Source organism: Alosa pseudoharengus, unplaced genomic scaffold (genome assembly GCF_046254945.1).
Source record: "Alosa pseudoharengus isolate Yale_2024_CS ecotype anadromous, Long Island Sound unplaced genomic scaffold, YU_APseudo_1.1 YU_APseudo_1.1_scf_5, whole genome shotgun sequence".
NCBI classification, from domain to species: Eukaryota; Metazoa; Chordata; class Actinopteri; order Clupeiformes; family Clupeidae; genus Alosa; species Alosa pseudoharengus.
In genome coordinates this window covers 25544675-25555343 of record NW_027468837.1, presented here as the reverse complement: position 1 = coordinate 25555343, position 10669 = coordinate 25544675, and the positions used below count along the sequence as shown (strand labels likewise).

General features: G+C 40.9%; 1 long non-coding RNA gene and 5 other non-coding genes across 9 annotated transcripts; all 6 read right to left on the bottom strand.

Moving 5' to 3' along the window:
* Positions 1-1799: 1799 nt before the first annotated feature.
* Positions 1800-9475, bottom strand: LOC143104067 (uncharacterized). Of its 4 annotated transcripts, none has more exons than XR_012982990.1 (13): positions 9439-9475; positions 8790-8869; positions 8466-8578; positions 8180-8243; positions 7889-7995; positions 6931-7032; positions 6645-6708; positions 6359-6460; positions 4080-4224; positions 3792-3855; positions 3504-3606; positions 2345-2488; positions 1800-2114 (listed from the first exon to the last, which is right to left on the bottom strand). It is a non-coding gene; the product is annotated as an uncharacterized LOC143104067 (long non-coding RNA). The 4 variants fall into 4 exon arrangements; XR_012982992.1 differs by having other exon boundaries at positions 8790-8872; positions 9439-9469; XR_012982993.1 differs by lacking the exon at positions 9439-9475 and adding an exon at positions 9272-9431 and having other exon boundaries at positions 8790-8872.
* On the bottom strand, positions 2189-2281 carry LOC143105296 (small nucleolar SNORD12/SNORD106). The gene has a single exon (XR_012983412.1). It is a non-coding gene; the product is annotated as a small nucleolar SNORD12/SNORD106 (small nucleolar RNA).
* Positions 3924-4016, bottom strand: LOC143105298 (small nucleolar SNORD12/SNORD106). The gene has a single exon (XR_012983414.1). It is a non-coding gene; the product is annotated as a small nucleolar SNORD12/SNORD106 (small nucleolar RNA).
* Positions 6777-6869, bottom strand: LOC143105299 (small nucleolar SNORD12/SNORD106). Its single transcript, XR_012983415.1, has one exon. It is a non-coding gene; the product is annotated as a small nucleolar SNORD12/SNORD106 (small nucleolar RNA).
* LOC143105297 (small nucleolar SNORD12/SNORD106) lies at positions 8312-8404 on the bottom strand. Its single transcript, XR_012983413.1, has one exon. It is a non-coding gene; the product is annotated as a small nucleolar SNORD12/SNORD106 (small nucleolar RNA).
* On the bottom strand, positions 8653-8743 carry LOC143105300 (small nucleolar SNORD12/SNORD106). Its single transcript, XR_012983416.1, has one exon. It is a non-coding gene; the product is annotated as a small nucleolar SNORD12/SNORD106 (small nucleolar RNA).
* Positions 9476-10669: the final 1194 nt, after the last annotated feature.

Genomic DNA, 10669 nt, shown 5'->3' with positions numbered 1-10669 from the left:
AAACCAAGTAGGCCTTAATTAACTTACTTTCATAGCCTAGTTAGTAACACCAGGTTGAGAGATGCAAGTAAGCAGATCGTTAACGTTAGCCTTCTATTTATTGTCATCAAAACTGCAGAGGAACGAACATGTCATATGCAGAAGGTGCAGAAGTAAGTGTGCCATCTGGCTCAATATTCTGCGCGAGGGACTGTTGCGGTAGGTGACATTTCACAGTGAAACTACGATGATTGGTCAAATTTGCGAAAAAGTTGCGGTGCCTTGCGAGTGCCTTAAGTGACGAAAACAATCGTCTTCGTGAACAGCTGTGCATAGGCTACTTTGTAACAGAGAATACGCTCATCCTTATACATAACGCAAGGGGTAATTAATGTAATTATAGTTCGCTTTTTATTTGTGGATTTATTTAAAGGGACACCAGGCAAGCCTGATGCTTTTTCTCTACGAAACTCCCCCCCCGCTCGGTCTGAAGCTCTTTTCCTTTTCTTTGCATCTTCCATCAAGGGTTTTCGCTGCTTCTTCGCCGGCTCTGCCATTATACACACGTTTGCAACAATCGCTAGCGTTTGTTAGCCTCCATAGATATATACACTAGATGTCGCCTTCTGCTTCTCAGCATGCGTCAACACCGCCGCCATCTTTGTACAGGGATCTGAATCGCTAAACTAGTTCTCCTGTATTGTCAGCAGTACCTATTTAGCGACGTTTGGCCATCCCCAGCGATAGAAAACCTTTTTAGCGATTAGCGACAAATTTGGGAACTTCTCACAATGATGGCAGATCGGCTTCTTTGTTGTTGAAACGTAAGAAAATCACCTTTCTCATGGCTTTGTCATTTATGAATTCAGCTACATCTCGTTTGCCCATGGCACCACTGACCCATGATTATAAAAGTAACGACTGGCGTAGCCTATGTAGTAGCAGAGGTAAATGTTCTACAGATCTACAGCAACTTCTGGTGAGATTACAACTTACATGAGTAAACGAGACGAGGGGTATGTGGCCTCAACCAGAGCCTGTCTACGAAGAGCCTGTTTACTTTCATTGTATCGAACCTGGTTGCAGTTTACTCATTGTTCCTCTAGGGGCCGCCGCTAGCTGCAGAATGAATGGGAGTCTATGGGGCTAGACGGGTAAAATGTATCTTTATTATCGTCTTAAGCTTAGTTTTCTGTAGACTCAACCATAAATACATGCCTGTCAGTTGGAACAACCCAAAAAATTAGATAATTGCTTGAGATTTTGACGATTTATGGTGATTTTATTTTCGCTAGATCTTTGCCCAGATTGACGCTAATGCATTATAGAGGAGTGGATCACTGAAGCAAGATGGCGTCTCGATTGACGCATTCGTTCCAATGAACAGCAGTAGTCAAGGCGACATCTAGTGTATATATCTATGGTTAGCCTCTCTGTGCTGTGGATGCAAGATGGAAACTGAAACTGCTTCGGTCGCCGGGTACGATACACTGAACTTGCAAGCGGGATATTCTTTCTACAGGCAGTAGGGGCGGGCGAGTCTTCATTCGCCCTGTAATGAGTCATTTAACCATATACCGACTTACGAAGATGAGTAATTAACACGAAAACGTTGCCTGGTGTTCCCTTAATGTAGCCTAGACTATTTAGTGTTATTTCTTCCCCAAGCTCATAAAATAAATTTGGGTCGCACATAAATTGACAGGGTCGGTCGGAAACCGGAACCCAAGAAAAAAATGTGTATGCCTTAATTCAAACGTGAGCTCAGTCTAGTGCTACAGATATATTTAAAAAGAGAACACAAGAAACCTTGATTTTTTCAAACAACGTTTATTATTTTTATAATTTAATCATGTTATCCAAAGCGTGAAAAAAGCATTGAAGATTCATATGGCTATAGTTCTGAAAATGTCAGTAACCAAACACAATTGTCCATTTTCTATTTGTATACAATCTAGCACACATGAATCCAAGCAGACATTCAAAAAATAACTTGTGACGACTTGTAGAAAATCTTGTAACTTAGATGAAAATTACTCCAGGTCATCTGGCCACCACACCAAGACTGGTATCCAGATACCCCAATCCAGACCACAGCCCTTTGCAGCCTGTGATGCTCTTGTCAGCAGAGCACCCTAAAATAAATACAAGGTGGAGAATGATGCATTAGACTTCAAGCATCAACCTTGATTACTCACATAAGACATCAACTGGTGAATCAGACAAAATTGGCTTAAAGTTTAGCTATGGTCAACATAGTCGATCTGCTGGGGAAAAAAGATTAAGTCATCACATCACCATCACAAACACAGTAGGGGAGCACTACTGCCCGAGCATTTATGAGGGAATGATTAACATGGCTTACGTCACAAATAAGGCCTCCATATCTGAGCATCCCATCTCAGATGGTAATCAGATCCTGAAGCAATTCAAAGCACATCTTGAAATCCACATATTTGCAAGTGGCAGATCAAGTCTTCATACAGGACCCTACAAAGACTGGGTACACCTGAGGAGAAAAAGGAACATTTAGTCCAGGCCCATTATCATTTTAAAACACCTTTGCTTTAACATTATGGTAACTTCAGGTAATTTGGCTTAATTTCACAGCAGTCTAGTCAGTCAGTTGGGGAAAAAGTAAATAAAAGTGCCATGTTAGATAGCACTGTGGCACAATCAAGTGCCCTTGCAGTGGAAAGAAAATCCCAATAAAACGAGGCTCAGTGCACTACAGTCTTCCTTACCATGTGGCCATAGGGAAGGTTTTCCCCAAAGAGGCTACCATGATATTTTAGGGTACCAAATACTTTTCAATAAGTTTCTGCAAGGGGCAGATAGGCATAAGCAAATATCTAGCTGGGCTTTTGACATCTCATCTGCACTGTCCATGTTTTCATTTTTCCCAATGGCCACTTTAGGCCAGGGCAGATTCAGTGTCAAGTAACAAGTGCAGTTAGGTCACAGCAGACCCTGACCCCCCATGGTGTAGAAAGTAAAACCCAATTCCAAAATCTGTATCCACAATCATGTAGGAGGACTGAGAAGGTGAACCATACCTTGTTTAAAAGTCCAAAATAAATTAGACCAGTAGTGCAAGTTATGCAAGTGCACAGACAAAAACAAATTACCCTCCCATTCATGGGCAAGAGTACCAATAATATCCATCCTGTTTGTGATCATTTGGCAAGAGCAAAGTAAATGGAATTAAAAACTATGAAAACAATTTAGTGTTTATTTCAATATCCTCACCCAGTCATAGGCTCTCTTTAGCCTTGCTGTATCAAACTACACAAAAATGGTACATTTAGCAGTCAGAATTCAAAAAATGTCCACCAGACCATCCTCCAGATCTGACCTACAAATAACCCAACATGGAGGTTCATGTTCAGCTAAAGACGTTTGTTTGCAGAAAGTTAAAAATGTAAAGCATTATAGTTCACCAATTCTTTTATCTGAGGGCTTGTCATTTTAAGATGGGATTGCCTAGGTGTCATTTTCATTGAGGTTTAAAACTATTGTCATACTTAACACATGTAGCTTTTTAGGTGGGGTTGGGGCCCCCCCATGTTGAGAGATGGGTGCGCTTTGTTTTTTCACCCCTGTCCTTCAAACAGTCCGAGTCCTTCGCTGTATAGGAGAAATAATTGTGTTATACAAAGGAATACCACTACATACACATTCATTAGTCCATCTGTGATTCTCAGTAAACTTTTGGTTTAATTTCAAATGGTTGATCAAAACTAAAGGCATAAAAACCATCACTGAACCACTAATTTCTAAGGGCCATCAACTCCACACCATCTCCATCTTACCTTGAACACATGCCGGGTGAGGCATGCCACTTCCAGCCTGTGATGCACTCGTCAGCAGACCACACTGAAATAAAGAGGGTGGAGATGCATTAGACTTCAAGCATCAGCCTTGATGACCCACATAAGACATCAACTGGTGGATCAGACAAAATTGGCTTAAAGTTTAGCTATGGTCAACATAGTCGATCTGCTGGGGAAAAAAGATTAAGTCATCACATCACCATCACAAACACAGTAGGGGAGCAGTACTGCCCGAGCATTTATGAGGGAATGATTAACATGGCTTACGTCACAAATAAGGCCTCCATATTTGAGCATCCCATCTCAGATGGTAATCATAGATCCTGAAGCAGTTCAAAACACATCTGGAAATCCAGGGATATGCAAGTGCAGGTCAAGTCTTCACACAGGACCCTACAAAGACTAGGTATACCTGAGAAAAACAAAAAAACAAACATTTAGTACCATTTTTTAAACACCTTTTATCCATGCTTTACTATGGTAATCTCAGGTAATTTGGCATAGTTTTTCACAGCAGTCTACATAGTTGGTCAGCTGGAGAAAAAAGCTTGATCATTATGACCAATCTAGATATATATACGAATTTCGGCCATTATTCTCATTGAGCGCTTACCTAGTGTTTATGTAGCCTAGAACAAATAAAATTCATGATCATGTCTTAATGAGAGCCTTTCTAGTGTTGAAAATGTAATGCAATACCCTCAAAGGTGTCCCTTAAAATAGTCTATACTTGGCATTCTTTATGTGTACCCTTCCATTGGAAAGTACCATTATGGAGTACTCTCTTTATGGTCCCTACAGTGTTCCAAAGGGGTTCATTTCCAATACAGAATGTATTGGAATGCAACCCAGTATATGGCACACCATTTGAGAAAGCATTAAGTACCAATGTAGCTGCTCCTCTAGTGGATAAAATGTGCAACAGTGAAATAAAGGATGTCCCTCCTTGGATCAGTTAATGCAAGTTTCCTAATTCATGCCCCAGCAGTGGGAAATATATGGTAGGTGCCCTTACAATGGGCTAAACTTGAGGTTCCCTACAGGTGCTTTTCTGATAAAAAAATAAATAAATCATGAAGTGAATTCTTTGATGGCACAGTCTGGAAAATATATAGGTGGCATTTTGATGTACTCGTGTGCAGGTTTTAATTTTTCAATAGGCACTTTAGGCCAGGGCATTAGGCGTTACAACATGAGCGGTGACTCACTAATGACCCTCACCCCCCCATCTCACAATGGTAAGGAAGTGAAACCAAATTCCAAAATCTGCATCCTGATCTGTATCCAAATAATCATGTAGAAGGACTGATATGGTGACCCTCTACCTTGTCTGAAAGCCCAAAGTAAATTAAGACTAATGGAGCAAAGTGGACACACAGAACAAATTACAAGACCCTACCTTTTGTATCAAGGGCAAGAGTACCAATAATTGAGTTACCCTGTTTCTGATCATTTGCAAGAGCAAGGTAAAAGGAATTGAACCAAACCATTTAGTCTTAAGTTCAATATCTCGCTAGTCATAGGCTCTCTTTAGCCTTACGGTTTCAAACTACACAAAAATGGTACATTTAGCTGAAAGAATTTCAAAACAATTCCCTGGGGAGGTCCAGACCATCCTCCACATCTGATCTACTAATACATCTGTCTTTAAAGGGGTGGTTCAGGATTTTGGACATAAGACCTCATTTCCAAGTAAGCAAGTGTGATATTTATCAGTGGAGACCGTTTTCAACACGTTTCATCCAGTAATTGCAGAGTTCGCAGGTGCTAGGCTAGCGCAAGTCAACGGTATGTGCTAGCCTGCCTCTAAAGACAGTCTTACCCACTCCAAAGTACACCCGAGGCAAATTCCAGACAATCGATGTAAATGTCTGTGTTGATAGAATAGTGTAAGAAATACAACTACCCTCGCATCGCGTTGCAAGAGTTATACTTTGGTCCCTGAAGTTGGTAGTAGTCATTTTGCATCTCAGCAGCGGACTGATATTACCAAGGCTACTACTAAGTATCCCCATTGGAGTGCGCTTTACTGTTTACTTTTCGGCGCAGTACTACTAACCGGAGCAAGTATAATTCCGTCGTGGTAAGAAACTAGTCCCTCAAAATGTAATGCGATCGTTGAAATGCAAGGATAGAATAACGTTAGAAATAACAGTATCAATACAGACATTTACATCGATAGTCTGGCGTTATAATTTATTTGCCTCGGGTGTACTGTGGAGTGGGTAAGACTGTTTTTAGTGGCAGGCTAGCACATACCGTTGACTTGCGCTAGCCTAGCACCTGCGAACTCTGCAATTAGAAGGACTGGATGAAACGTGTTGAAAACGGTCTCCACTGATAAATATCACACTTGCTTACTTGGAAATGAGGTCTTATGTCCAAAATCCTGAACCACCCCTTTAAAGTCCCATTACATCATGTTCAGCTAAACTTGTTTGTTTGCAGAAAGTTAAAAACTTAGAGCATTAGTTAACTGGGTTTTCAGAGGGAATGTCATTTTTACTAAGTGTTATTTTCATTAAGGTTGAAAACTATAGTCATACTTGACACATGTAGCTTTTTAGGTGGGGTTGGGGCCCCCCCCATGTTGAGAGATAGGTGCCCTTTGTTTTTTCACCCGTCCTTCAAACAGTCCGAGTCCTCCACTGTATAGGAGAAATAATTTTGTTATACAAAGGAATACCACTACATACACACAATTAATCCATCTGTGATTCTCAGAAAACTTTTGGTTTAATTTCAAATGGTTGATCAAAACTAAAGGCATAAAAACCATCACTGAACCACAAATTTCTAAGGGCCATCAACTCCACACCATCTCCATCTTACCTTGAACACATGCCGGGTGAGGCATGCCACTTCCAGCCTGTGATGCACTCGTCAGCAGACCACACTAAAATAAAGAGGGTGGAGATGCATTAGACTTCAAGCATCAGCCTTGATGACCCACATAAGACATCAACTGGTGGATCAGACAAAATTGGCTTAAAGTTTAGCTATGGTCAACATAGTCGATCTGCTGGGGAAAAAAGATTAAGTCATCACATCACCATCTCACAAACACAGTAGGGGAACACTACTACCCCAGTGTCTATGAATGATTAACATGGCTTACGTCACAAGTAGTGCCTCCATATCAAAGCATCCCATCTCAGGTCATCATGGATCTGGAAATCCAGGTCAAGTCTTCATACAGGACCCTAGAAAGACTGGGCACCTGAGGGAAAAAAGGGAACATGTAGTGAAAATCCATTACAGTTTATAAAAAAACAAATAAAAAATGTCATCCATGCTTTACTATGGTGATCAGGAAATTAGGCTTAGTTTTACACAGCATTCTACATAGTCGGTCAGTCAACGTAGGTGCTCCATTAATAGATAAAATGCGCTGCAGGGAAATAAAGGGTGTCCCTCGTTGCATCCATGTATGCAAGTTTCCTAATGATGCCCCAGCAGTGGGGTGGGGGGGATGTGATGGGTGCCCTTACAATGGAATAAACTTGGTTCCCTACAACTGCCTTTCTGATAGGAGGGGGCAGGGCTTTCTTAGATAGCACTGTTACACCATCAAGTGCCCTTGCAATGGAAAGAAACAAATCCCAGTAAAAATGACTCTTCGTGACCAGCAGTCATCCTTACCATGTGCCCTGTAGGAAAGGTTTTCCTAAATCCAGTGCCATGTTAACAGTCTAGGGTGCCACCAAATACTTTAACAAGTTTCTGCAAGGGGCAGATAAGTTAAGCTAATATCTAGGTGGCATTTTGATGTACCGGTACTCATGGTCTTTATTTCAATATCTCTAGCTAGTCATAGACTCTCCTTAGCCTCAGTGTTTCAAACTACACACATTTTACATTTAGCTACTAGTCAGACATTTTCCAGGGGGAGGTCCACCAGACCATTCTCCAGATCCGACCCATCAATACCTCTTTCTAAGTCAGGTCACTTTATGTTCAGCTAAACATGTTTGTTTGCAGAATGTTAACAATTTAAAGCATTCATCAGATGTCATTTTTAGTTGGGATTGCCTAATAAGTGTTATTTTCATTAAGGTTGAAAACTATAGTCATACTTGACACATGTAGCTTTTTAGGTGGGGTAGAGGCCCCCCCCCCCCGCCATGTTGAGATAGGTGCCCTTTGTTTTTTCACCCGTCCTTCAAACAGTCCGAGTCCTCCACTGTATAGGAGAAATAATTGTGTTATACAAAGGAATACCACTACATACACACAATTAGTCCATCTGTGATTCTCAGAAAACTTTTGGTTTAATTTCAAATGGTTGATCAAAACTAAAGGCATAAAAACCATCACTGAACCACCCATTTCTAAGGGCCATCAACTCCACACCATCTCCATCTTACCTTGAGCACATGCCAGGTGAGGCATGCCACTTCCAGCCTGTGATGCTCTCGTCAGCAGACCACACTAAAATAAAGAGGGTGGAGATGCATTAGACTTCAAGCATCAGCCTTGATGACCCACATAAGACATCAACTGGTGGATCAGACAAAATTGGCTTAAAGTTTAGCTATGGTCAACATAGTCGATCTGCTGGGGAAAAAAGATTAAGTCATCACATCACCATCTCACAACCACAGTAGGAGAACACTACTGCCCCAGTGTCTATAAATGATTAACATGGCTTACTTAACAAATAATGCCTTCATATCAGAGCATCCCATCTCAAGATCCTGAAAATCCAGGGTTGTGTATGTGGCAGATCACATCTTCATACAGCACTCAACAAAGACTGGGTACACCTGAGGAGAAAAAAATGGGGAACATTCAGTCAAGATCCCATTACCGTTTTTAAAACACCTTTTATCTATGCTCTATGGTGATATCAGGAAATTTGGCTTAGTTTTTCAAAGTAATCTACACAGTCGGTCAGATGGGGAAAAAAGTTTGGTCATCATTGTCACCAACCTAGATTTGTTAAGTTATGACAAATTATTCTTGTTGAGCACTTACCCTGTTCATGTAGCTTGTAACTTCCTTCTAGCTAGATGCACCCTTGATAGACATACGTTAGCTGGATACCGGACCATGTGCTGCTGGGGGAAAAAAAACATCTGTAAACATCGCTAATCATAGGTGAATTAAGTACACTGGGGCAACATAAGCACTTAAGTGTATTTCCAGATGTCTACCGTCGCCTGTGTACGTCGAAAACCAACTCCAATAAATAACGTTAATGGCCTGCTAGCCAAAGAGGGTAACGTTACAGAAAACACTCTATGCTAACTTAGCAACCACACGTTCGCGTTTTAACACTGGAAAATACAAATTGGTAAGTTTGATAGGCGTTCCACACACCATGGTACATAACGTACATAGACTCAATAGCCTAATGTGTCTCAGGAAGCTTGTTACGTGGAGTTAACTTTATTGAACGATAACGTCACCAATTACATGAGGTGCTAAGGTTAACTTCAAGCCACGTTTACGCTTACCTACGAGATTCTTCGAATGCCACGAAATGCAACACAGCGCAACGCAAAATGCAACTACATTTCTATTTCATCAATCCTGGTGGTGTGTGTGGGTCTATGTAAATGTTTTCCAAGCAATGTATTGTCCTCTAAAAAAGCTGAACATATACTAGTGCTAGACTGCTCACCATCGTGTTCCAGATTTCGACTGGAGAAGAGACTCATGGAGGGAAGTTGCCCCTTTTAAACCACGCGTTGTAGTCTTTGCGCATGCGTGCTCCTTCCTTATACAAGGGACTTGTAGTTTCTGAGGAAATTTCATACTTCAACCCGGTTTCAGGTTAATTGAATTGTTAATCTGCATAGTTGCTTAATAATGTATGACCAGAAACACAACTGTTTAGGCTATTGATCTTTACATGGTGAGTTGAAGAATTCTGTTGATGCTCTGTTGCTCTCCATGATGACACAGTTCAGTTAGGCTACATTAGCCTATTTTCTGCAATCAATTCAAGTGGTTAGCTAGGAATTTGTTTTCAAGTTCTGAATAATGTATAGTCTCCAGCCTCCTGCAAAGCATGGGCATTGATTCTGGAGGGGACAAAACTTGAAGGGCCAACATCCTACGTCTGTCTGATAACGTTGGCTATGACTCGCAATATCCTGTAGAGGGCAGTGCCATGTAAAAAAATCCCATTGCCAAATCCAAGAGATCTGGGGATATTCCAAATAGTCTACGTGTTTTATTGACAAACCTGGGTAAGTTAACCTCACACAACAAGAGCCCTATGACATTGTTTTGTTAGGAGAATAAAGCCATACAGCTCTTAGGAGGTTTACCACTTACTCTGTGTTAACTTACCCAGGTTTACCACATGGAATACCCCCCCCCCCCCTCCCCTCATAAGAGCCATAGGCCTAGGCTACAGTGTATCCATGGTCCATGTACTGTCTGAAAACTTTCTGATAATTTGTCAGAAAAGACAAATTACTTGTATTAGTAATTCTGTATGATATAATACAGCCTAAGTAAAACGTTAACAAAAGCAAAACGGATGAGAAAACATGGGCCAATGGCATGGCTATGGGTCAATAAAAAAGTAGGCCCAAAATAATTATTTTATTTGGAAAAATCTTTCACCTGTTAGCCAGAACTTTTTTCTTTTTTTAGACATTTAACAAATTCAGATACATTGATATTCAGGAACATTTTAATGTTTTTTGAAGACTTGCAGTCAATCAAGGGCACCTTTATGACTGACACAAATAAAACTAATGGTAGGACTGGCTGTATAATTTCCTTCTTCTGGCTTTCTTAGCGTTCTTAGCTGGTGGCATATAGTATATAGTAGCCTAGATTAAATGTAGGCTGTAGTCCTAAATGTACCCTTGAGTCCTGGAATTCATGGTCTGTATAGA